The sequence below is a fragment of the Bactrocera neohumeralis genome, unplaced genomic scaffold (assembly GCF_024586455.1).
Source record: "Bactrocera neohumeralis isolate Rockhampton unplaced genomic scaffold, APGP_CSIRO_Bneo_wtdbg2-racon-allhic-juicebox.fasta_v2 cluster10, whole genome shotgun sequence".
NCBI lineage: Eukaryota > Metazoa > Arthropoda > Insecta > Diptera > Tephritidae > Bactrocera > Bactrocera neohumeralis.
The window spans coordinates 2,461,614-2,486,033 of NW_026089623.1; the positions used below are offsets into that span (position 1 = coordinate 2,461,614).

The window sequence follows — 24,420 nt, forward strand, 5'->3', positions numbered from 1 at the left end:
AAAAAAGAAATAACGATTTTTTTGAAGAGGACAACATAATTCTAAAATTTTCGAAAATGGCGGTTAGTAATTTTACTGCAGAAGACACAGCTCGACTGATAGCGACTCAAACGACGAACTTAAGAGCTGAAATAGCTCAGCTAAACAATCAAATAAAAAACATAACAACTGCTATGCAGGTGACAGAATACGAAACACAAACAATTAACGACTCAATTATATGCAATGAAAATTTAGAAATTGTAAAATCTTTACCGGAATTCTCGGGAAGGTCATACGTCAGCAGGAGGGAAGCTGCGAAAAATTCAATGAATCTCTATAGTATATACATACATAGAAGGGAGTAGGAGATATTTGGGATCCTTAACAATACTGAGTATCCAGATTGTTGGCAATGCTAACGACATTTTGACAAACGATGCCACATTTTTAAATTTAAAACAAAACAATTAAATATTAAAAATCGAGAAACCGCGCTTAGAACATTCATAACTGGTTGAAATTATCCTATGCATAAAATCCTTTTTACTTTAACGCCAACGGATTTGTCTAATTTTCTTGCTAAAGCGCAAGAACTTTAGTCAAACCAAATCAGATCACAATTCGCTTAACATTTCTCTAAAGAGAATCAAGAAGATGATTTTCGAAAACAACATCAATTGAATAGAAACATACAAAATAATTTGAGGTATCCGCAGGGGAATATTAATACAAATCAAAAATATCCCAATCGTCCAGAACCAATTGATGCGGATCAATCAATAGAGAAATAATTTATGAAAAAGTGATAGGAGAAAAAAATAAATTAAATCCTAAATTTAAAAAACAAATAATTTTATGTATCAACCATTCTACATTATATCAGACATAATTTACTACACAAGAGAAAATTACTAATCGAAAGTGAAATAATAAAATGCGAAAATAAATTTTATTCCGTCAAATATTTAAAAAAATGAGTCAAATGATGAATTTTTTACGATAAAAAGAACAACAACTTGTTTATCAGATATGTTAAATAACACTGTGGAACATTTTTGGGATTATTGTGTGGGGGGTGAGAAATTCCAAGTCAGGGTGATGGTACTAGGTCAGTATAGTAAAACCCTCAAAGGGTTTGGCGTTCATATGTGTCAGTCTTTTTTTATGATCTTTTACATTTTTCCTTATCTTATTCTTATTTTTCTAAATTTGTTTCATCAAAATCAGACAAGTAGTTCGCGAGTTATGTTAAACTATGTTTTTGCCAAAATGTTACAACTAAGCGAAAAAACATCAAGATAAGGAAAAAATTTGAAAGGTCATAAAATAAAACTGGCACATGCGAACGCCAAACCCTTTGAGGGTTTTACAATACTGACCTAGTACCATCACCCTGACTTGGAATTTCCCACCCCCCAGATTAGCTGTTGTACTGTGTAATTAACATGCTAATTGTATAAAGATTAATTAAGCAAATAAAGTAATAAATATTGTAAAAAACAGTTTCCGGAAAACATAATGTAAATAATCAGACAATAGACGAAGTATATTTGATAACTTTCGAAGATAATGTAGTAATTGAAACAACAAATATTGATATATGATTGATGATTTTTGACATGCAGACATACCATTATAAGAGAAGGATTATCCAGTTATGTATATCACACATTGACCGACATTTTTAATAAAAAGTCAAATATATGCAGGTACTGGGATCCACATATTCGGTACCTTTGGTCTTCAACAGTTCTGGTTCGATTTTAACAATTTTTTGTCATAAGGTGCCATAGACTAAATGCATTATTCGCGCAAAGTTTAATCCCATTATATTAATTGTTTCTCGACTTGTGTATTGGCAAATTTGGTTGTTGTTACTTTAGTGATTTAGGAGATATGCACATTAAACATTTTAGAGGCGGGGCCAAGCCCACATTTTCAAAATTTTTTATACACAGGTGCCCCTTGCTACTGTGATCCCCTGTTTACAGTTTTATATCTTAAGTAAGTGCTTAGTTATGGCACTTTATAGGTTTTTGCTTAATGGCGATTTGTGGGCGTGGCGGTGGTCCGATTGCGTCCATCTACGAACTCGATTTTTTTTGTGGTAAGGAACTTGTATACCAAGCAGAGTTCGCAAATACTCATCACTGAGGAGTAAAATTTTTATCTTCCTCCTCACTACAACACAATTGAGGAGCAATAAATTTTGATTTCCTCAATTGTGAGTTCAAAGGAAAGAGTGCTCTTCTAGAATATTTCTCTTTAATACTTATCTTATCTTTTCGCTCTAATATTTTCCGCATACGTACGTGCTCCTCAAAATAATACTCCTCACAAGAGCGCTAAGTTTCTTTTTCTCATCTCAGGTTTTATCACTCAGTATTTTGTATCGCTGATAAAGTCAGTTATGCAGCAGAGAGTGCACTTGAGCAATTTCTTATTCTCTTAGAGAGTATGTATATTTATAAATTTATGTTAAAGTTTAATTGTTGTTGGTGGAAATATTAACAGTTTTGGGTACATGCATGATTAACCGTTAATTTAAGTTGTATTGTGAGTAGGTAATTAATCAGGAAGACGATGCAAAAATAGTGTTCTCTAAGAGAATTTCTCTATACAATGATTGTTTTTTTTTTGTCATCGGTTTTTCCATACTCGGCATTTTTTCAATTGTCATTTTGGATTAAGACGCATTGCAGTTTTGTTAGCTTAAAATTTTATAAGTTAAAAATGGGCAGCGTTAGCCAAATTAGCCAAAGTAGTTCTATCTGTTCCATGTAGTCAGACTTAAGTGGAACATGCCTTTAGTGCTCTTTCGTTAATTTTAACTAAGCATCGTTCCACGCTCAACGCACAAAATATCAATAATTTGCTTTTGATAAGGTTAAATGAAGAACTTTTTAATAATATGAATTTTTCTTAAGGTAATTTTTCATCAAAAAATTATCAACTTTATTTATTGAATTATTTGTGTTCTTTTTTTATTGAAATATATACATGTTTTGTTTGTTTTAATAAATAAGTACTTACTTAGCCCGTTGTATGTACAAATACGGAAAATAACTAAATAAAAATTTCAGTGTCTATGAAATGAAAAAAAGTTGAAATTATGTTGTGTCGAAGATGATTGATTTTCAATTTTTTACATTTCTTTTAATGTAGCGCAGCTTAATAAACATAATTTTTTGATTTCTGTTTTGGTGCGTAAATATACAGAGAAGATGGGTTTCCAACTCGTCAACACGCCACATATGTATATCTGGCCGTGTGAAAAACATAGCATTTCCCGATTTCCTTGTGTCCTGTTGATTGTCAACGCAAAGGCAATTTTCCCTGGAAATTGAATACGTTCGAAGGCTGTCCCTTGTATTCGATAACTGCGTCATAATCAGTCTGGTTCCATTACTCAGTTTCGGCGCATGAAGATTGTGAAACATAATAATGACAGATCCAACTTTGAGACGCAAATGATCCTGGGGCATACCAAGCCAAAGAATTTGGAAAGTCCACTGGATAATTTACGGTTTCGTCTTCCTTGTCAAGACGATCGATCGATTTATATGAGCGCAAACCTCCCGGAATTTGACTTTGAATCTTCCAGTTTAAGTCATTAACATCGGTATTTTTGACAGCTAAAATTGCGCGTGCACTCAAGCAAGCATTTATGATAATTTGGCGAATGTTCGGACAAACATTCGTGATGAGTTCATCTTCCGTTGAAGTGAATTGACAAAAGGGAGGTGAAATTGATATCAAACCACTGGAAAGTATCAACCGAAATTTGCCCATTTCCAATTCTTAGCGAAAACAATGTAAAATGTCATCGGCAATGTCATTTTTTCGTATCCCATAATTAACGCGAATTTGAAGGCTGATATGTCAAAATGATCTTCGCGAAAAGTATGTGAACTTCAGTGGCATGCGAAGTAACTCTTGCATTGTCCTTCGTCTCTTTTCAGTGATTATCATGTTCCAGCAAATGCAACTGCTGGCATGCTTCTCAAAAAGTTGCACACACTGTACCATTCACAATACGCAATGACTTAAATGAAGTTGAACCGCGTGACTCACAACGGTCGGAAAACTTTCATGAATTGCAAAAGTAAATATCCAACAAAGCGCTTTATTGCAGTTCACATATCGACCCATTTGACACTGCTGATCTCATATCGTTCAAGGCCAATAACCGCCATGTTGATTTCTTTGGTGACGTACTTGCAAACGTATTTGATCGATTTCACCAATCTGCAATATTCAACATTGACATGAGTTTTGAATGTGAATTAGACAAAAGTGGCGAATATGGTACGATCCATATTCGCCACTAAATGCTAAATGTTCTGCCATTGTCGTCTGATGAGCGACGCCGATACAGTGAATATCCATAATTTCCCATTTCCGTTTCCGAAAGAAAAGCACATGAGTAGTGTTTCGTGCATTTATTGTCAGACATACAAACCAAAGTGGGATTATAAGGTTTGCAAGGTCCATGAATCATATTGGTTTTCACCACTTCGTACAATTCTGGATCTATTTCTGAATCAGGAATTTCCGCTGAAATGATTTCATCAATTTGATCTGGTGTAATCACCATCCGCATCCAAAGAAGAATGTGTGCGTGCGGCAAACCTCTTTTTTGCTACTCAAGAGAATACATTCAGCATCTAACAGCACCATATATACCATCGGTTGCTTCAAGATAAAGACCGTCAAACATCGCAGCTATTGTTTAAAAAGTCGTGCTGTGATATCGTTACGATCGCTAGCTGATTGACCGCGATCCATAATTCCGCTCGTATGTCATCGCATTTTGGGAGTACTCCTTGCCTTTCCTTGGGCTGCCATACGAAAAAGAACTGCAAAAGAACGCCGACCAATATTAGCGCGACCTCTTCGTGGCTTCGTAAAAAATTTCAATCTGTAATTGATCACTTCGTCTGAAACACACATAAAGTTTTCACTGAATAATTTTCAATAATTTTTCCTTTGCATGGAAAATGTTACTTTTTGGAATTGTCCAATTTTCCGACTTCTCCTCATGAAAAGTATAAGGTATTTTGTTTCTAAACCTTTCCCGATCCACAACAAACAACCTTTAAAAATTTCATCAAGGTTGGTTCAACCGTTCTCTTAGTGTTACTAACAAACAAACATTCATTTTTATATAACGTTTATATGGGGAAAAGGAAAGAGCTGTTTTTAGGGGGTTTCCGGAAATTATTCGAATTTTTCTCGCCGTAAAAACCATCTTTGAACTTCAACGAACATTTAAGAAAAAGAATTGGCCAAATTGGTCCAGGCGTTATTGAGTTATGCGCGTACATACAGTTTGACGATTCATTTTTATTCATATAGATACATATGTATATGCTTTTGCTTTTTTTTCTTTAAATAAGAGACAATACTAATGAAAAGTAAATAAGATGAGTTTTATTTTTCGCATCACTTGAACACTCAGAGCGATAAAAATAAAGATGATGCGTTAGGCAAATAGTTATCTTTTAAAAATGCTCGCTCATGCTAATATATGAGTGAGCCAAATACGTGAGGAGTTTTTTGTGATGAGAATATTAGTTAAGCTTGGGCTCCTGAGTATTTGAAATGATGTTCTCTTGCGGAATATTACTCATCAGAGCAAGAGCGTATTTTGATGGTTTTACGAACTCTGATACCAAGTTTCATCAAGATATCTTTAGTTTTACTCAAGTTACATCTTGCACGGACGGATTGACAAACAGACAGCCAACCGAATTTCAACTTTTCCCGTCACCCTGGTCTTTGATATATGTATATTTGTATATATAACCGTATATCTATCTCGTTTAGGTTTAGGTAATACGTACAACAGTTAGGTGAACAAAACTGTAATACTATGTAGCAACTGCTTGTAAGAGTAGATAAAGAAATCCTGTTTGGTGGACATTTAGAACTTTATTATGTATAATCATAATAGGTTATTTTATTACCAAAGTAATTTAATATTAAAATCAAATATTCAAAATAAAAAGAGGAATTGATAATAAAATTATCAACACAAATAAATAACTTACAGTGATTAAATTGAAATGTGAATTTTGTCCATCTCCTTCAAAGTAATCCCCTCCCGCTGCAATATACTTATGCCAACGAATTTTCCAGTCATCATAGCACTTGGAAAATCCTCCGTCGTAATGGCCATCAGAGCCTTCTTCGATTATGCTTTGACTCAATTGAGGATATCAAAGTTTAGTCAAAACGGTGTCCACGGAGTGGTCATGTGAATTTGCTGAATAGAAGTTACACGAAATGTGGCGAAATGATCACGAATAACCAATGCAGTATGAGATGGTGCATTATCGTTCTTCTTTGTTCAATAAATTCAGACATAGTAAAAATGATAGAATTCACTTTCAGAGCTTCACAAAACGACGCGTATCTCAAATACTAATGAATATTTTTACGTGAAATTTAGCATAGATGTCACTAACAGTATTACCAACTGACAGAAAAAAATACCAAGTCAAAAAACACGCGAAGTATAAATTAAAAATTCACCCTTCAATATGATCAAAGTAGTAGATATGAAAATGCCGACGACAAAACGCAATTCTATGTTTGTTTGATTCTCTCATGGTGTCATTGCATGAATTATCTAAGGAAATATGTAAGTATATGAATTTTTTCCCACTACTATTTTTTTTAATCCATAACAAATTAATAAAAAAATACAAAAATTATAAAAATGTATAGGAAATTTAGAAATCGCATGCCATAAACATATTCATTTTCTTTGTTGATCAACAATACATCCTAATCGATCATGTAAACAAAGCTGTAATTCTACGGATTCCCTTCTGCTAAAATCAAAACAATGTTCACATTTCATTGGGTGAATTACATCGTTGTGAGGTGAAGTCTCTTTGAAATTTTGCAAATGTTCGCTGTCGAACCTGCACTTTCTCTATGTTTTTGTGTTTTTTATAAAACAAAGTCACTTTTTCTGTCCTTATGTCCCCTTAAATGTTTAAATCTTGAAAACTAAGCAACTGATTTTGATGCGGTTTTTTTTAATAGATAGATTGCTTGAAGAGGAAGGTTTATGTCATTATAATGTGAAGAAATATATAAAGGGGGCGTGGCACTCGGACAAAATGTGGTAAAAAACCATACATTTTTTGTTTACACAGCCATACATCATAAAAGAATCCACCGATTAAAATGAAACTTACTTGAAGTTAAACTTTGAAATATTTACTTTCGTTCTGCATCAAAAAAAAATAGTTGATTCATTTCTTATTTAACCAAAATTGTTTAAACAAGAGCAGCACTTTTTCCAAAAAAAACTGTTTGTGTGTTTGTTCGCTGTCAACCGAATGAAACATTAGAAGTTATGTGGGAAAGCTAATGTGCTGAACTCATTTCAAATTTTATTCAAATTGCATTCATAATATTTGTCACATTAGTGAACAGCTGATTCGAATATTGGTTTTGTGTATGTTCGAAAAGACGAAAATCCAATCAGATTCTGTGACACCATTTAAAATCAAATTGGTTTTCAATTCTGACAGCTAGGCAATTCTGTCTTGGATTTCACAACACAAATAATTATATGTACATACATTAAATTTTTTCAGCGAAATAAACCGCTCTGTTCACGTTCAATAATTAAAATACAGTTTTTGAATAGTTTTTATTGATTCGGAGCGCGTTAAATTTGCTAACGATTCCAACGACTACACCCACAATAACATTTTTTGTCATTTACTTTTTGCGACAACTAATAGCTTATTTTCGAAGCGATTTTAATCAATACAGCGTTTATCCTTATCCAATTAAATACATTAAATACATTGTTGATTTAATATGAATATTTTTGAAGATATTACATCAGTAATTTTATTATGTTTCTAAATGGTAAGTATTTACATATTTTTTACTGCGGCACATATTAATAATATGGCAATTTGTGCATAGTTAATCATACATATAGAACTGAGTAAATTTTGTACTGAAATTATAAAGTCATGTCTGGAAGACGTCGTCGTTCGGACATAGGTCGAAGTACAGTGAACGCCAGAAGACTACGTTCAGCAAGAGATGAAGAATCGTCAACGGAACGTGAGGCTCGCCTTAGTCAGGCTCGGGATAGATATAGAGCTGAGATAGAGAGAGAATCTTCAGTAGAGCGTGAGGTTCGCCACAGGTGTGATCGAGATAGGCATATGGTTCAGAGAGCCAGAGAATCGTCAGTAGAGCGTGAGGCCCGATTCAGTCAGCTTCGGGATAGATATAGAGCTGAGAGAGAGAGAGAATCTTCAGTAGAGCGTGAGGCTCGCCGCACCCGAGATAGGGAGAGACATCGAATACAGAGAGCCAGAGAATCATCAGCACGAGTTACTAATTCATGGGTAAGTAAAGAAAATTCTGCCCTGAACTACGATCCTTTGATTTCTTACAAGGACGATCGTATAGTATCAATAGGTACTATGTCAGTAGTGTGTGAACATTGCTTGGCATTGAAATTCAAAGACGAATCGAAAGGCATGTGTTGCTTACAAGGAAAAGTCAAATTAGAAGAAATTCTCCCACCACCTGAACCACTTCACTCTCTTCTTACGGGTGATCATCAGAAATCTAAACAATTCATGGGCAATATACGCCGTTATAATAATGCATTTCAAATGACCTCTTTTAAGAGTACGCAAGTAGTTGAGCGTGGGTTCATGCCTACATTTAAAATTCAAGGGCAAGTGTATCACTTAGCTGGGAGCTTGCTACCACTTCGACCCGATGATCACAAATTTCTGCAAATATATTTTATTGCAGATCCAGATACACAAGCATCTACGCGGTGTTCAAGTGTTGCACAGCCAATTGATAGATATTTGATTAGATCTCTCCAAGATATGTTACATTCTCATAATTGCTACATACAGTCTTTCAAAACTGCGATTGAGAGTGTTCCAGCAGATACTCCTGACTTTAATGTCGTAATCCATGCAAATAAAGTTCCTGTTGGAGAACACAGAGGACGATACAATGCGCCTTCCACGAGCGAAGTAGCAGTGGTGATAGCCGGACAGCAATTTGACAAAAGAGATATTGTATTGCATAGTCGTGATGATAATTTGAAAAAAATTTCAGAGTTACACAGATCTTATGACAGCTTACAATATCCTTTGATGCTATGTCGTGGAGAAAATGGTTATGCCATTAATATTTCTCAAGTTGACCCAATCGGTGGTACACCTCTACGTAAAACAGTGTCATGTATGAACTACTATTGCTACCGTATAATGACAAGACGTAACGATTTCAACACTTTGCTTAGATATGGAATGCTAACAAACCAATACTTGGTAGATCAATATGCGAAAATTGAATCTGAGAGATTGGCCTACATCCGTAATAATCAAACTAAATTGAGAGCCGAAAATTACGTTCATCTTCAGGATGCTTTACAGGCGAATGAACACCACAACGGCATTGGGCAGTTGGTTATACTACCTTCATCATTCACAGGTGGACCTAGATATTTACACGAAAAATCGCAAGACGCCATGGCTTACGTCAGAAATTATGGCAAACCTGATTTATTTATAACTGCAACATGTAACCCAAATTGGCCGGAAATCAAAGAGAATATTAACACCAATTTAAAACCACAAGACAGATACGATATAGTTAACAGAGTCTTCCATTTAAAAGTACAGAAACTCCTGCACCTTATTAACAAGTCTCATATATTCGGTCCGCCGCGCTGTCATATGTACACAATAGAATGGCAGAAGCGTGGCTTGCCACATGTACACCTGCTGGTGTGGTTAGTGAACAAAATTAGACCAAACCAAATTGACAGGGTTATTTCAGCTGAATTACCGGATAAAGATGAAGATCCTATCCTGTACGAAATCGTTAAGAAACATATGGTACACGGCCCTTGCGGGACTTTAAACCCGAATTCCCCATGTATGCGAGATTCTAAATGCAGCAAAAAATTTCCGAAGTCGTTCCAAACTCAAACAAGTACTAGCGATGACGGATACCCCAAATATCGTCGACGATCGCCAGAGCAGGGTGGGCGAACTGCTACCGTCAGAAACAATGATATTGATAACCGATGGATCGTTCCCTATAATCCGCTCCTTTTGAAAATTTTTGATGCCCACATCAACGTGGAGTTGTGCAATTCAATAAAGTCAATCCAATATGTTACTAAGTACATTAATAAAGGCAGTGATCAAGCCACTTTCAGCATACAATCACCAAATGAAGTGGAAATATATCAGTCTGGACGTTACATCTGCAGTTCTGAAGCTGTATGGAGGATTTTATCATTCGAAGTGCACGCCCGGTCTCCCACAATTGTCCACCTTGCAGTTCATTTAGAAAATGGACAAAGAGTATATTTCACTGAGAACAATATACAAGAAGTTGCTAATAACCCGCGGGATACAACACTGACAGCATTCTTCAAGTTATGTGCTCAAGATGATTTCGCGAAAATACTGACATATGACAGAGTTCCAAGTTACTATATATGGAACCAGAGTTCTAAAACTTTTCAACGGCGAAAACAAGGTACTGCGGTTGATGGTTTCCCCGGAGTAAAAAAAACGGATGCTCTTGGCAGAGTCTACGTGATTCATCCCAACAACAGCGAATGCTTTTATCTGAGAATGTTACTTCATATTGTAAAAGGCCCGACATCCTTTGCCCACCTTAGAACTGTACAAGGTGTTGTTTACAATACTTATCAAACAGCATGCAAAGCTTTGGGGCTCTTGGAAGACGATTCTCACTGGGAAAACACATTATCAGAAGCAGCTGTTTGTAGTTCAGCTACATCATTAAGATATTTATTTGCCGTCATAGTAGTGTTTTGTCAAGTAACTGATTCTGTCAATCTATGGCATAAATTTCAAGAAAATATGGCCAGTGATATTCTGATTCGGCGACGGCGAGAGTTAAACTCAGATGATGTACAATATGATCAAAACATATTTGACGAAGAATTATTTGAATTAAACAAAGTAGTGCAACTACTTTCGGGTAAATCGATCAAGGATTTTGGGCTGCCGATGCCAGCTAATACTACTAACTCAGATTTAACTAACAGTGCCGAATACACAAGAGAAACATCATACGATCAAACGATACTTCTACAAAATATAGCTCAAGATGAGCCACGATTAAACATCGATCAGAAAAAAGTATTCAATGCATTACTATCAACAATTGATAACAATGAAGGGAAATTGTTTTTCCTTGATGCCCCAGGAGGCACAGGAAAAACCTTTTTAATCAATCTGCTTTTAAAAAAAGTGAGATCTACCGGAAAAATTGCGTTAGCTGTTGCGTCATCCGGTATTGCCGCTACGCTTTTGGAAGGAGGCCGAACCGCACACTCTACATTCAAGCTCCCGCTGAAAATCGCCACCAATGATGATAACAGCGTCTGTAGTATTTCTAAACAGAGCAATAAAGGAAAATTGATGCGTGACTGCTCATTAATAGTCTGGGACGAAGCTACCATGTCAAACAAGACGTCTGTGGAAGCACTGGATAGGACAATGCGCGATTTGCGCAACAAAAATTCACCTATGGGTGGATGTACAATTCTGTTCTCAGGAGATTTCCGTCAAATCCTACCAGTTGTGACTCGAGGAACACGAGCTGACGAAATAAATGCTTCCCTAAAAAGGTCCAACCTTTGGTCACATGTCAATAAATTAGAGCTTAAAACTAATATGAGGGTTTCGTCATCTTCACGTGAGAACAGGCTATTTCCAGAGATGCTGCTAAAAGTTGGCAATGGAGAATTAACACAAAGTGAGGGAAGGATTAACCTAGAAAACCTTTGTGTTTTGATAGACAACATCCAAGAGTTAGTCAACAATGTCTATCCTAACATTGATAACATAAGTTATAAGACAATATCTTGGTTTAAAGAAAGAGCTATTCTGACACCAACTAACGAACAAGTAGATAAAGTAAATAACTTGATTCTTTCAAAGGTTGATGCGCCGACGAAAATATACTACTCGGTCGATACTGTTCTCGATTTGGAAGAAGCTGTTCATTTTCCTACAGAATTTCTAAACTCTTTGAACCCGTCTGGACTCCCTCCTCACAAAATGGTGTTGAAAGTAGGTTGTCCTGTTATTTTATTAAGAAACCTGAATCCACCTAAACTTTGCAATGGCACGCGTTTGCTGGTAAAATCACTGAAAACTTTCATAATAGAGTGCACAATACTCACAGGATGTGGTACCGGAGAAGATGTATTGATTCCCCGAATCCCTATGATACCATCGGATTTACCATTCCAATTTAAACGTTTACAATTTCCTGTAAAGACATCTTTTGTAATGACCATTAATAAATCGCAGGGTCAAACCTTCAACGTTGCAGGCTTAGATTTGAGCGTTGACTGTTTTTCACATGGCCAACTGTATGTCGCTCTTTCAAGAGTAACCTCAAGAGAAAACATGTTTGTATTGTCGAATGACAAGAAAGCTGTGAACGTTGTATATAAAGACATTCTGTAATATGTTAATTGTTGTTGTAAAAATAAAATAAATATGTAAAAATGCAAAAAAAATGTAGGGTATGAATTTAGATATTCCAAAGGTAGCCTTCATGGTATAAAGAAAGGGGAAATTGTTTTACTCCAAATGTAACGCGTGCGGGCCACGGGCAGTAATGAATAAATCAAAACTACGGGATCGATTTTAATCATTTTTTCAGTGAGTGACATAGGCCTTATATTTTACGCTAGTTTGTGGGCGAAGCAGTTCGAGCGGCAAGGGAAGCGGTGACAAACGGCGATCGTTTGTTAGTTTCTTTCGGCATAGATGGGATTTTCTACCAAAAACACAATGTTGTCACGCTTTATCCTCGCGTCAGTTCTTCGACACATTGACTCCTTGAAAGAAAGTGAGCTTGGGTCATTGGTTTCTCATGATAACGGAGATGCGGAAAGATGAGTACGGTAGTATTCCCTTATGACAATTGTACATGTGACTTTCGTAAACATACTGACAAATGTGCCAAAAAAATAATATACATATTGGGGCGGGTCGATTTAAAAATCGCCCATTGCTCTATGAAAATCATATTCTAGGGATCAAAATAAGAAACTTTGCCGAAGGAACCATACTTCTAAAATGAATTTTGATGTCCCCCAATTTGGGTCGAACTTTTGGGTAGGGGCAAATTTTGAAAAATCCCACTTTGACCCATTTAGAGTGCTCCAATCGAATGTATGACCGATCCCTACTAACTTTGGACGGCCGATCCACCCATGCCAGTGGCACATCCCCTGGAACTCCCCTGGGGGGTTCCCCATACAATCATTTCAAAAAATCACCATTTTTGGCCTTTACATGAAAAAATCAGCTAAATGGCTATGTTTTTTCTTTATTTTTATTTACATATGTATTTATAATAATATCTATTTTTTCTCTTAAGAAATTTATTTAGTCAGAACATATGTAAATAAAAAAATTAATTTAAGTGAGTTATAGAAAAGAAACTAAAAAAAAATATTGTTTGAAGTCTTTTTTTCTTTCAAGTCTGGACAATTTCGCACGGCTCTCTAATGTCGTCGCCATAACAGCCTCTACATTTTCCGGTATAACCCGTTTGGAAACGCTAGCTAGCAATTGAACATGTCGTTCCGTTCCTTGTATGTGTGATGGAGCTTTTGGATCATTAAACGGTGGATCATCTTGATTTAAATATTCTTTCAATGTATCGTACGGAATGCTTCGCGTGAATGGTGGTTCAAATACGATATTTATATCATTCAAATTGATCATTTCCGTATAACTTGTGTAATTAAAGTTTATATCAGGTTTTTTATAAACTCTAAGTTCCATTGGCTCGTCAACATCGGTTCGATAGCGTAGAATTTTCTTGATGGCACAGTCGCGCTTTTCTTTCCTATCATCAAACAACATTGATAAAAAGATATTTTCCGAATGCGCATAATATGAATTATCATTAATTACTTGACTGACAATTTTGCGTAAACGAGGTTCTAGAAATCGTGACCAACCAATAAACTTGAAAAATAATGCACTGCCGTACACGACAGAGCTGTAATACTTGATATTGAAGTACATTGGCACATAACATTTAATTATAAATTCAACCAGAATTCTTAAATTTGCATCTGGATTTTCCGTTGTCACATATAATCGCAATAATCTAGCGGCCTTGGTGAGCCACCGGGAATGTACAATTTTCCCTGGTTTGATGTTAGCCAGATCCACCGGAACCACGCCGCTAGAAATTGCATGGGCCATGTCGTATAAGTACTTCGAATCGGTGGAAAATTCTTTTTTTCTGGAGCAGGGGGCATATTTTGCAACTCAATTTTCTGGAAGCCGTCCACCACCTAAAAATATATAATAATAAAATAATTAAAAATGGTTGACAATTATAATAAATGAGTGATAGCAATAACTTACCGGAAGAGTTTCACAAGTTTCGATTTGACGGCTCAGTTTTCCGGTTGCCGATCTTGGTCCAGTGCTGGTTGATTTATCCAAAGCTTCAAGCAAATGCCGAAACGGAAGTTCGTTGAAGTGAAGAAGGCAAACAAACCAATGCAATGGTCTTTTTAACAGCAATTCGAATCGTCGTATAATTCCACCGTGTGGGCCAGTGTTTGTTGGCTCACCGTCAGTGCATATTCCAATTAATGTATCCAGTGATATATTTTTATCGTTGAAAAAACGATTTAATTTGGTTGTTTTGTAATCAGCGGTTTCATGTTCCAGTCTTACGTAACCAATCAATTCAGAATTGGGTTCTCTCAAAATAACAAGATGAGGTTCTTTTACCATCCTAGTATGATACTTCTCATCAATTTTATCTATCGTTAAAGTATCATCTTTTCTGCCATCGAATGAAAACGCTAACAAATTGGTATCATCTAACCGTTTGCGAAGCACTTCTTGTCTGCATTTCTCTTTTTCTCTGCGAACTTTCGATTTATCCATGATGAGAGGTTTCCCATGCTTATCTTTAATTTTAAAATCTTGCAAAAGAGCGGTTCCCAATGCTGATGCTACTCTGTCAGGCACACCAAATCTGTCACTTGACCTGCTGCCTTCAAATCGCATTTACATGTTCCAATGTAAAAAATTGTTTCCAGAAATTTTACATACTCTGTAAATTGTTGGGTGTTGTTTCTTCTCTTGATTTGCTCTTGATATTTGTCAAGCAATTTATTACATACATTTTTTTTCAGCATTATTTCCATACCAAGTTTTTCCCAAATTCCAATCAACTTATCTTGTACTTGAATAGTGAATGATTTATGGGAAAACTTTTTTTGTTCTGTTTTAGCACGTTCGCTTAAGCAAAAATAATATCTCAAGACATCAAATAGGTCGGTAAATTAAGATCAGTCAAATCAGTAGACACACCAAAAACAGTAACATCATGCTTGGATATATGACTCATTGGGTTTTCGATAGTTGTTGATGTAGTTGCTTCATCTTGCGGTGTAGAGGATGGTGGATTCATTGTAAACTTTTTGATTTGGAATGGTCACTTCACTTATTATTTTTTTTGAAACACCATAGTGGTTATTGCTTTAGTTCTCCTCACTTTCAGAGGTAATAAGAATGAAATGGTAATTTCAATTCTATTTCAAAATTTGCCCCTACCCAAAAGTTCGACCCAAATTGGGGGACATCAGAATTCGTTTCAGAGGTATGGTTCCTTCGGCAAAGTTTCTTATTTTGATCCCTAGAATATGATTTTCATAGAGCAATGGGCGATTTTTTTGCCTCCCCACAAATCGACCCGGCCTAATACATATGTATGTCCTGTGTAAGCATTGGTTTATTTTGCTTGTCGGTCTATGAGCAAGAAATAAAATTTAATTATTGAAAATAGGATTAGTCTGAACATACATATACTTATGTATGTATTTTTAAAAAGTTAATTAATTTTTTAAATTAAAATTTAAACAAATGAAATATGGAAATAATTTTTACTTTATAGGTACATATCATATTAACCACAGAGCGATTCGGTAAGAAGGCAATGCGTTGTATTTGGTGGGAACATGAGGGTGTACCTTTAGCTTCTAAAATCTGGTGAAACTGTTAATAATAATCCCTGCAGATAACAAATGATCAATTTCAGCCGTTAATTGATCACAAAACGTTCAGAATGGGCCAGAATACACGGCAAAGTAACTTTCAAAGTACTTGGCTGGGAGCTGCCAAACCACCCGCCGTATTCACCAGACATAGTCCATTCCGATTCCAAAGACGAACATTTGTATTGGCATGGTATCCACAAATTGCTAGAAAGGTGGTCAAAGGAGTTCTTATATTAGATATGTATATGGGAGCTAGGTTCAGTATTCACTCGATTTTATCTTTTTATGACGATATAGTGTAACCAGGAAAATACTTATGTTATAAAATTTTCAACAACATATTTCATATTTTGACCAACATATAAGGCATAAAAGCAACCGGATATTAGAAAATTTGTATATTAGGTATGTACGTGGGGTCTATGGGAGTCATTTACTCGAGTTTATACATTTTAGTAATAAGGATACATTGCTATAAGATAGAGGCGCTCTATGATTCTCATTAAGACAACCAAGTTATTGCCCGATATATAAGGTATAAGGTCAACCTGAAGTTTGAAAGGCTTTGTATGTATAAGGCTACAAGATTATCAGGTGAAGCTTTTTTTCAAAATTTCAATAATAAATCTGAGAAATTCCCATATAAGTGAAATATCAGTTTCAGGCTCTGAGATCAACATATACGGTATATTTCCATATAAGTGAAATATCATTTTTAGGCACTGAGGTCAACATGTACGGCTCATGGAAGCTGGAAAAGTTATGACTCGATTTCTACAATATTTAGATATAGCACATGTACTTGTAAATAACATATATATCTTCTGTGGTACTTGATTTCTTCTCTGTAAAGGGAATAATCAAATGGAATTTTAAATTGTGATATGTAGGAAATATGAGTGGTTGTTGTCCGATTGCGCTCATTGCGAAGGGCAGCCTCACGCTCATTGTACAATTCTGACACTGATCTATATCTCGTTTAGATACCTTTAGGCGTTATAAACAACCGTTAACGAATTAAAGTATTCTACTCTTTTTAATTTTATAGCATGTGTTTACTAATAGGTTGCAGTTTGTCGTCGGCAAAATTAGAAACAGTTTTAATTTAGCCTGCTGCAAGCCTGCTGCCGTGAAGTACAAGGTCTGTCGCAAAAGAAACATGACTGTTAAAAAAAAAACAACAAAAAAATAATTTTTTCAAAAGTTATATTTTTTTATTCAAAGTAGTTTCCTTGTGCTTCGATACAACGTTTAGCCCGGTCAATTAGCATTTCAAATTAGTGTTTTAATTTTTCGGAATGCTCTTGAGAATATCGGTCGTCGCCTTTTGGATAGCTGAAATGCTCCGAAACCAGTATCCTTTCATGGGCAAATGAAGTTTTCCAAATAGGTAAAAATCACAGGGTGCCAGAGCAGGTGAGTAGGGTGAGTGATTAAAGGTTAATATGGAGTCTTTTGTAAAAAAAAATCAGTGACAAGCGTCAACCGATGACACGGCGCATTATCGTGCAACAGGCGCCAGGACCCTGCCTCACGGTATTGTGGTCAAGCACGACGAATGCGTAACAAAAGACGCTTCATAACACCAGGGTAAAACACAGCATTAATCGTTTGGCCAGGTGGGACGAACTCTCGGTGTACAATACCTTCGGAATCGTAAAAACAAATCAGCATTGTCTTTATTTTTGACTTCTGAAGACGACGACTTCTGATCGTCACAGAGGTCCTCACGACCTTCTTGGAGTCGCTTAAACCACTCATGCACATTACTACGGGATAGGCACTGATCACCGTAAACTTTTATCATCATTTGAAATGTTTTAGTAAACGTTTTCCCAAGTTTAAAACAAAAGGTAATATAATATTTGCTCTTATCATTTTACGACTGATAACCAAAAGCTGCTGTCACTTTTTGATCGATAACATCGATTGTAGTTATCCAATTGTCTTAAAATTTTTACGAAATGTCAACAAGAGATCAAACTTTTTATTTTATATACCCACCAATAGGTGGCGCCACCAGAAACAGTTATATTTAAAAAGTTCTGTTTCTTTTGTGACAAACCTTGTGGTTCTGTTGTCTAAATAGCTGCGCCATTAAGAACTTATGTATTTTGATATTTGGCAGATGCTGTGTAAGTCTTTATAACGTATATGTATTAATTGTATGTGAGCGTTGTATGAAAATTATTGTTATCCACATACCATAATGTTTTCACATTGCCATATGGCTTTTACGACACTAAAAAAATTAATTTCCAGCTGTTTATTTTACTATGTACCTTATGTTTCTTAATTTAGTGTGGACCTGTGTGAATTCTTTCCCAGTATATGTACATATAACAAATTCCAACTACAATATAATTAGACAGTTGTATACGAAAATAGTGCGATGAGAAGGCAGTCAACGAGCTATATACTAGTTGGAAAGTATTATAAGCTCTTCATTCATTTAATTTCAGAGCTTTTAGAATTATTCCTGTGTGGGTAATTTGTTAAAAAAACGCCCCAGCGACTTTAAGATGCTACATAAATGTATGGATATATTCTTATATTCCTATTAATTTTCTTTTCTTTATTAATATAAGTATATGAATACACATATATCAGTGCCGGATTAAAGTAGCGCGGGGCCTGTAGCAAATTCTGTCAAGGGGCCCTTGGTTTGTTTATGTTCTCAAGTTTATGATGTTAAATAAAACAAAATTGTTAAAAAAAAAATGTTTTCTAGATTTATTATGGGCAAATTTATATATAATACTTTCAATATTGACTTCTTTAAGCAAGTCATGCTCTATATTCAACAAAGTGAGATGTTTTTTGCCCATCGTGTTCCTTAATTAATTTTTAACACGTTTTAATGTTGAAAAAGAACGTTCGTGGTTCGTAGTGATCATGAGAGATAAGTAAATTCGCTAAGCAATTTCTAAGTTTGGGAAAGACGATTCTAAAGAATTATTTAATAAAAGTTTATAATATTGCTGTTCCAGAGACTCCTGTTTCTTGCTGTCAGTAGCCACATCTGTTTTCAGCAGCTCTGCGAACTGCACTAATTCGCCGCCTAGGCTGTTCTCCAAATCGTCACTGACCATAGTAGAGGATTTTTCCAAAATCTCTTCTGTTGTAAGAGATTTTAGCTGTCGAAATACTTCAAAAACACTAGTAATTTTATGATATGCTTTCATACGTTTAGTTATAGCAGACAGTACGTTATCAATAATGACAATAAACACCTCAAATTCGAAACGTTGTCCAGGTGTTTGACTTTCAACAAAGTCGTCGAGTGTAGTAGAGGCGCTGAAATGGTCGTACTTTGTATTTCGCTTGATTCGTCGTAATGTCTGTTGCTGGTATTCTTCACAGTAAGTCAGATCTTTGGCTCTTGCCTCAATATCTGAAAAAGTGGATCGTGGTGGTGGATAAAGGGCGTATCATGTATTAAGGTCTTGATCAGACGACTGCAGCGAATCAATAGTCGCTTGCAAGATTTCTAGAATTCCGTTCTACATTATTGTCATTATTCCCGTTTTTAAGTTATTCATTGTTGAAAGTAGTCCGTAAGGTTTATTACGGCACTCCGGTTTTTGATCGTCGTTATTGAAAAGGTCTTCCAATAACTGCTTAATAGTGATAAAATCACATAAAAGTGCCTTCGTAGCTGTTGCGCCAAGCGACATCTTTGTAAATCTTAAACATATCATATTTCGATAGATTATACCTTTAAAAATAACATACTAAAATTTCAAATCGATATCTGAAACAGTTTTTGAGTTACAGCCATTTAAAAGAGTAGCCGCTCGGCAGTTAGATAACAATCACTTTATCTTTAAACGCGTTTTTCTCGAAACAGCATTTTTCGAATTTGCTGGAGTGATTACTCGGAGACAAATGATCCGATCGCTATCAAATTTTTTTTACATCTTCTATAGTTCTCCATACGATGACCCTCCAGTTTTTTGATCTAATCAAAAATCGAATTTTGGAAGCCAAAAACGACCATAATTTTGGATGAAATTTAACTTTTTTTTCAACATGCCGCCATTTTGTCAATTTTTGATTTTTTTATTAGGCTGAGGGTCATCACAATATGTTTTAGTTTAACGTTTTTTTTTTTTAAGTTTTATCAACAGAGAAGGCTGCAATTATGGCAGCAGTGTAGGACCTTTTTTGTTTTGGCGCCGCCGAAGATCGCTTGACATTTAAAAAATATTTAATATTTTCTTTCAAAAACTTTTCGGTTTACTCTTAAAACATGTATAAATATACACTCAAAATTTTAAAACGATTGATTGACAAGTTTTTTTTTTGATCCCAAAAATGCCTTTTTTTACGCTGTCGCACTAGGTTCCCCTTAAGAAAATAAAATACATTATTAAATTATTATAATGAATTTATATTACCTTCATTTATTACTTACCTTAATTCATCTATTACAATATTTAACGAAAGATAATTACTTACCGCTTGTAATACATATTTACATTACCACTAGTTTAAGCCGTTAGTTTTAAGATTAGGCTAAGCAATTCCAAGAACGGAAAAAAAGATCCTCTTGTAATTTGAACGTGAAATCGAACGCACGCGTCTTTCATTTTTTTCGCAAGTACATCAATTTAGTGTCAGGCAATTAGGATTTAAATTAATTCGCGCATTCCCTAGTAACTTTTCGGTTCTCAAAAAAAAACACAAAGCATTAAAAGTTTCAAATATAAAATGCATATGTATACGATACGGAGAAGAATGGCCCCTGCGCAAGGATGACACGCAAAATGGTGAAGCGTTCCACATTTTTTGGAGGATGGAGTCATGTGCAGAATTTCATGCAAGTGAGGAAAGTTCTCTGATCGTCATTCACTTGGTAGTGGCCAGAAACGATTTTTTTTAAACATGGCTCACGCAGCTCACGACTTTCGGTCTTTGACCCAGTATCCTCTGGGTAGCCTAAGAACATCCGTTCGAAGGCAAAACCTCTCCTACATAGGGTTGTGCGCTGGATTTGGCACCCGCCACGTAAAAAACTCTACCAATGAAAAACTACCAACAGTCGCACCCGCCTCTGTCGACGTCGAGAAGCTGCAATCAAAGCAGACAGCCGAACGATTTTCTACTCGGCTTGCACTACTGCTCTCTGAGAGCACTCGTCGACAACTAGGTATAAGGCAACTGTGGGACGGCATTTCAAACTCCTTACGTACAGCTGCTTCCGAAACCATTGGTCTCCGGAAAATGCAAAAGAACGACGAGGAGTGCTGTATCGCAGCGGAGAGAAAACAGGCTCACCGTTACGATCGACCACAACACGTGCCGGATGGGATAGATACCGAGAGTTGAAGAGGGAAGCGAGGCGTATTTGGAGACAGTAAAAGAAAGAGGCCGAAATCCGTGAGTACGAAGAGCTTGATAAGCTGGCCGACAGGGGTATTGCTGGAAAATTCTACGAAACGATACGGTGGCTTACTCAAGGTTTCAAGACCGAGGCATACTCTTGTAGAACCACCAAGCACAAAACCTTGAATGTATTTCCACCAAAAGCATATCGGACATAAGTAGTTTCATCGAAACCTCAAACTGGTTTGAGAGAGAAAGTGAAACACAATAGCAGATACAAAAGGTTCTACGAATAGTGTATCAAAATGGCACATCAAGTGCTAATTGTGCCCGATAAGGCTGCACTCCTACCTACCTACCTTGTAGAACCCCCAGTGGTGAACTAGTCACCGATGCCCAGAGCATACTTAAATTATGGAGGGAACACTTCTCCCGCCTGCTGAATGGCAGTGAAAGCACAACGCCAGGAGAAGGCGAACCCGATTACCCAATCGATGACGATGGAGCAGACGATCCATTTCCCGACCATGAAGAAGTTCGAATAGCAATTACCCGCCTGAAGAACAAGAAAGCGGCGGAGGCCGATGGATTACCGGCCGAGCTATTCAAACACCGCGGCGATGAACTGATAAGGAGCATGCGTCAGCTTCTTTGCAAAATATGGTCGGACGAAAGCATGCCCAACGATTGGAATTTAAGTGTGCTCTGCACAATCCACAAAAGTTTATTGACGGTGGGCTTTATTCTTTCACACAATACGCTCGATAGAACCTTATACGCAATGTTGAGGAGATTGTGGGGTCTATCTGCGACAGCTACCGTGGGATAAGCCTCCTCAACATTGCGTATAAGGTTCTATCGAGCGTATTGTGTGAAAGAATAAAGTACACCGTCAATAAACTTTTGTGGATTGTGCAGAGCACACTTAAATTCCAATCGTTGGGCATGCTTTCGTTCTATCGAGCCTATTGTGTGAAAGAATAAAGCCCACCGTCAATAAACTGATTGGACCTTATCAGTGTGGCTTTAGACCTGGCAAAACAACAACCGACCACATATTCACCATGCGCCAAACCTTGGAAAAGATCCGTGAAAGGAGAATCGACTCACACCACCTCTTCGTCGATTTCAAAGCTGCTTTCGACAGTACGAAATGGAGCTGCCTTAATGCCGCGATGTCTGAATTTGGTCTTCCCGCAAAACTAATACGGCTGTGTAAACTGACGTTGAGCAACATGCAAAGCTTCGTCAGGTACGGGAAGGACCTCTCCGAGCCGTTCGATACCAAACGAGGTTTCAGACAAGGCGACTCCCTATCATGCGACTTCTTCAACCTGCTGCTGGAGAAAATAATTCGAGCTGCAGAACTTAATCGAGCAGGTACAATTTTTTATAAGAGTGTACAGCTGCTGGCGTATGCCGATGATATTGATATCATCGGCCGCAACAACTGCGCCGTTAATTCTGCTTTCTCCAGACTGGACAAGCAAGCAAAGCAAATGGGTCTGGTAGTAAGCGAGGGCAAGACGAAATATCTCCAGTCATCAAACAAACAGTCGTCGCACTCGCGACTTTGCTCTCACGTCACTGTTGACAGTCATAACTTTGAAGTTGTAGATAGTTTCGTATATTACGGAACCAGCATAAACACCACCAACAATGTCAGCCTGGAAATCCAACGCAGGATTGCTCTTGCCAACAGGTGCTACTTCGGACTGAGTAGGCAATTGAAAAGTAAAGTCCTCTCTCGACGAACAAAAACCAAACTCTATAAGTCACTCATAATTCCCGTCCTCCTTTATGGTGCAGAGGCTTGGACGATGACATCAACATATGAGTCGACGTTGCGAGTTTTCGAGAGAAAGTTCTGCGAAAGATTTAAGGTCCTTTGCGCATTGGCCACGGCTAATATCGCATTCGATGGAACGATGAGCTGTATGAGATATACGACGACATTGACATAGTTCAGCGAAGACAGCGGCTACGATGACTAGGTCATGTTGTCCGAATGGACGGAAACACTCCAGCTCCGAAAGTATTCGACGCAGTACCCGCCGGGGGAAGCAGAGGAAGAGGAAGACCTCCCCGTGGAAGGACCAGGTGGAGAAGGATCTGGCTACGCTTGGAATATCCAATTGGCGCCACGTGGCGAAAAGAAGAAACAACTAGCGCGCTGTTGTTAACTCGGCTACAATCGTGAAAGTGTTGTCTACGCCAATTAAGAAGAAGAAGATATATACATACATATATACGTGAAGTGAAGTGTGCTAACGTTATAAAAGTACATACATATGTACATATGTACGCACCGGCAATTATCGAAAGCAAGAGAAAATAAAAGAAAACAAATAAAAAGTGTAGACTTGGGCTGGCGTACGTATACGTATGTATAAAGACATCCTATCTACATATATATGTGCGTTGTAAGGAAACTGCAAGTTCAGTGAGTTTCATGATAACAGCACCAAAGTGTTCGAAATATTTCGAAATTGAGATTTAACCGTGAAGTGCCGCTAATAATGGGTTGTTAAAAAAGCCTTGCGGTATTTTTATTGATTTTTTTTTATTGAAATTGAAATTAATTTTTGATGACTCATGCCCAGCTCTTGACCGATGCTACGGCTGCTACTATGTATGCCGGTCTCTTTCGACCAATTCAGCGATTTTATCGCAATTTTCGACGACAGGCCTTCCGGAGCGTGGCGCGTCTTCCCTGGTGCGTCGGCCACCTCTACACCAGAACGAAAACGTTGAAACCATCGTTGTGCGGTGGAAATGGAAACTGTATCGCGTCCATAAACTGCACAAATTTTATTGGCGGCTTGAGATGCATTTTTGCCTTTATCGTAGTAGTTCTGTAAAATATGCCGTATTTTCTCTTTATTTTGCTCCATGTTTGCGACGCTTTAAACCACGAACGACTTAAAAGAAACGATAATCAATCAAACACGTGTTAGCACGTGAAATGAGCTTTCCAAAAAGGTATAGCATGACCCGATGCG

General features: G+C 36.8%; 1 protein-coding gene and 1 non-coding gene across 6 annotated transcripts in view; both read left to right on the forward strand.

The window, feature by feature from the left end:
- The window catches only part of LOC126764853 (neurotrimin), a 364,259-nt gene that overhangs the window by 159,718 nt on the left and 180,121 nt on the right, over positions 1-24,420 (forward strand). The gene's annotated exons all lie outside the window — the stretch shown is intronic.
- Positions 20,783-20,882, forward strand: LOC126765610 (U6 spliceosomal RNA). The gene has a single exon (XR_007668499.1). It is a non-coding gene; the product is annotated as a U6 spliceosomal RNA (small nuclear RNA).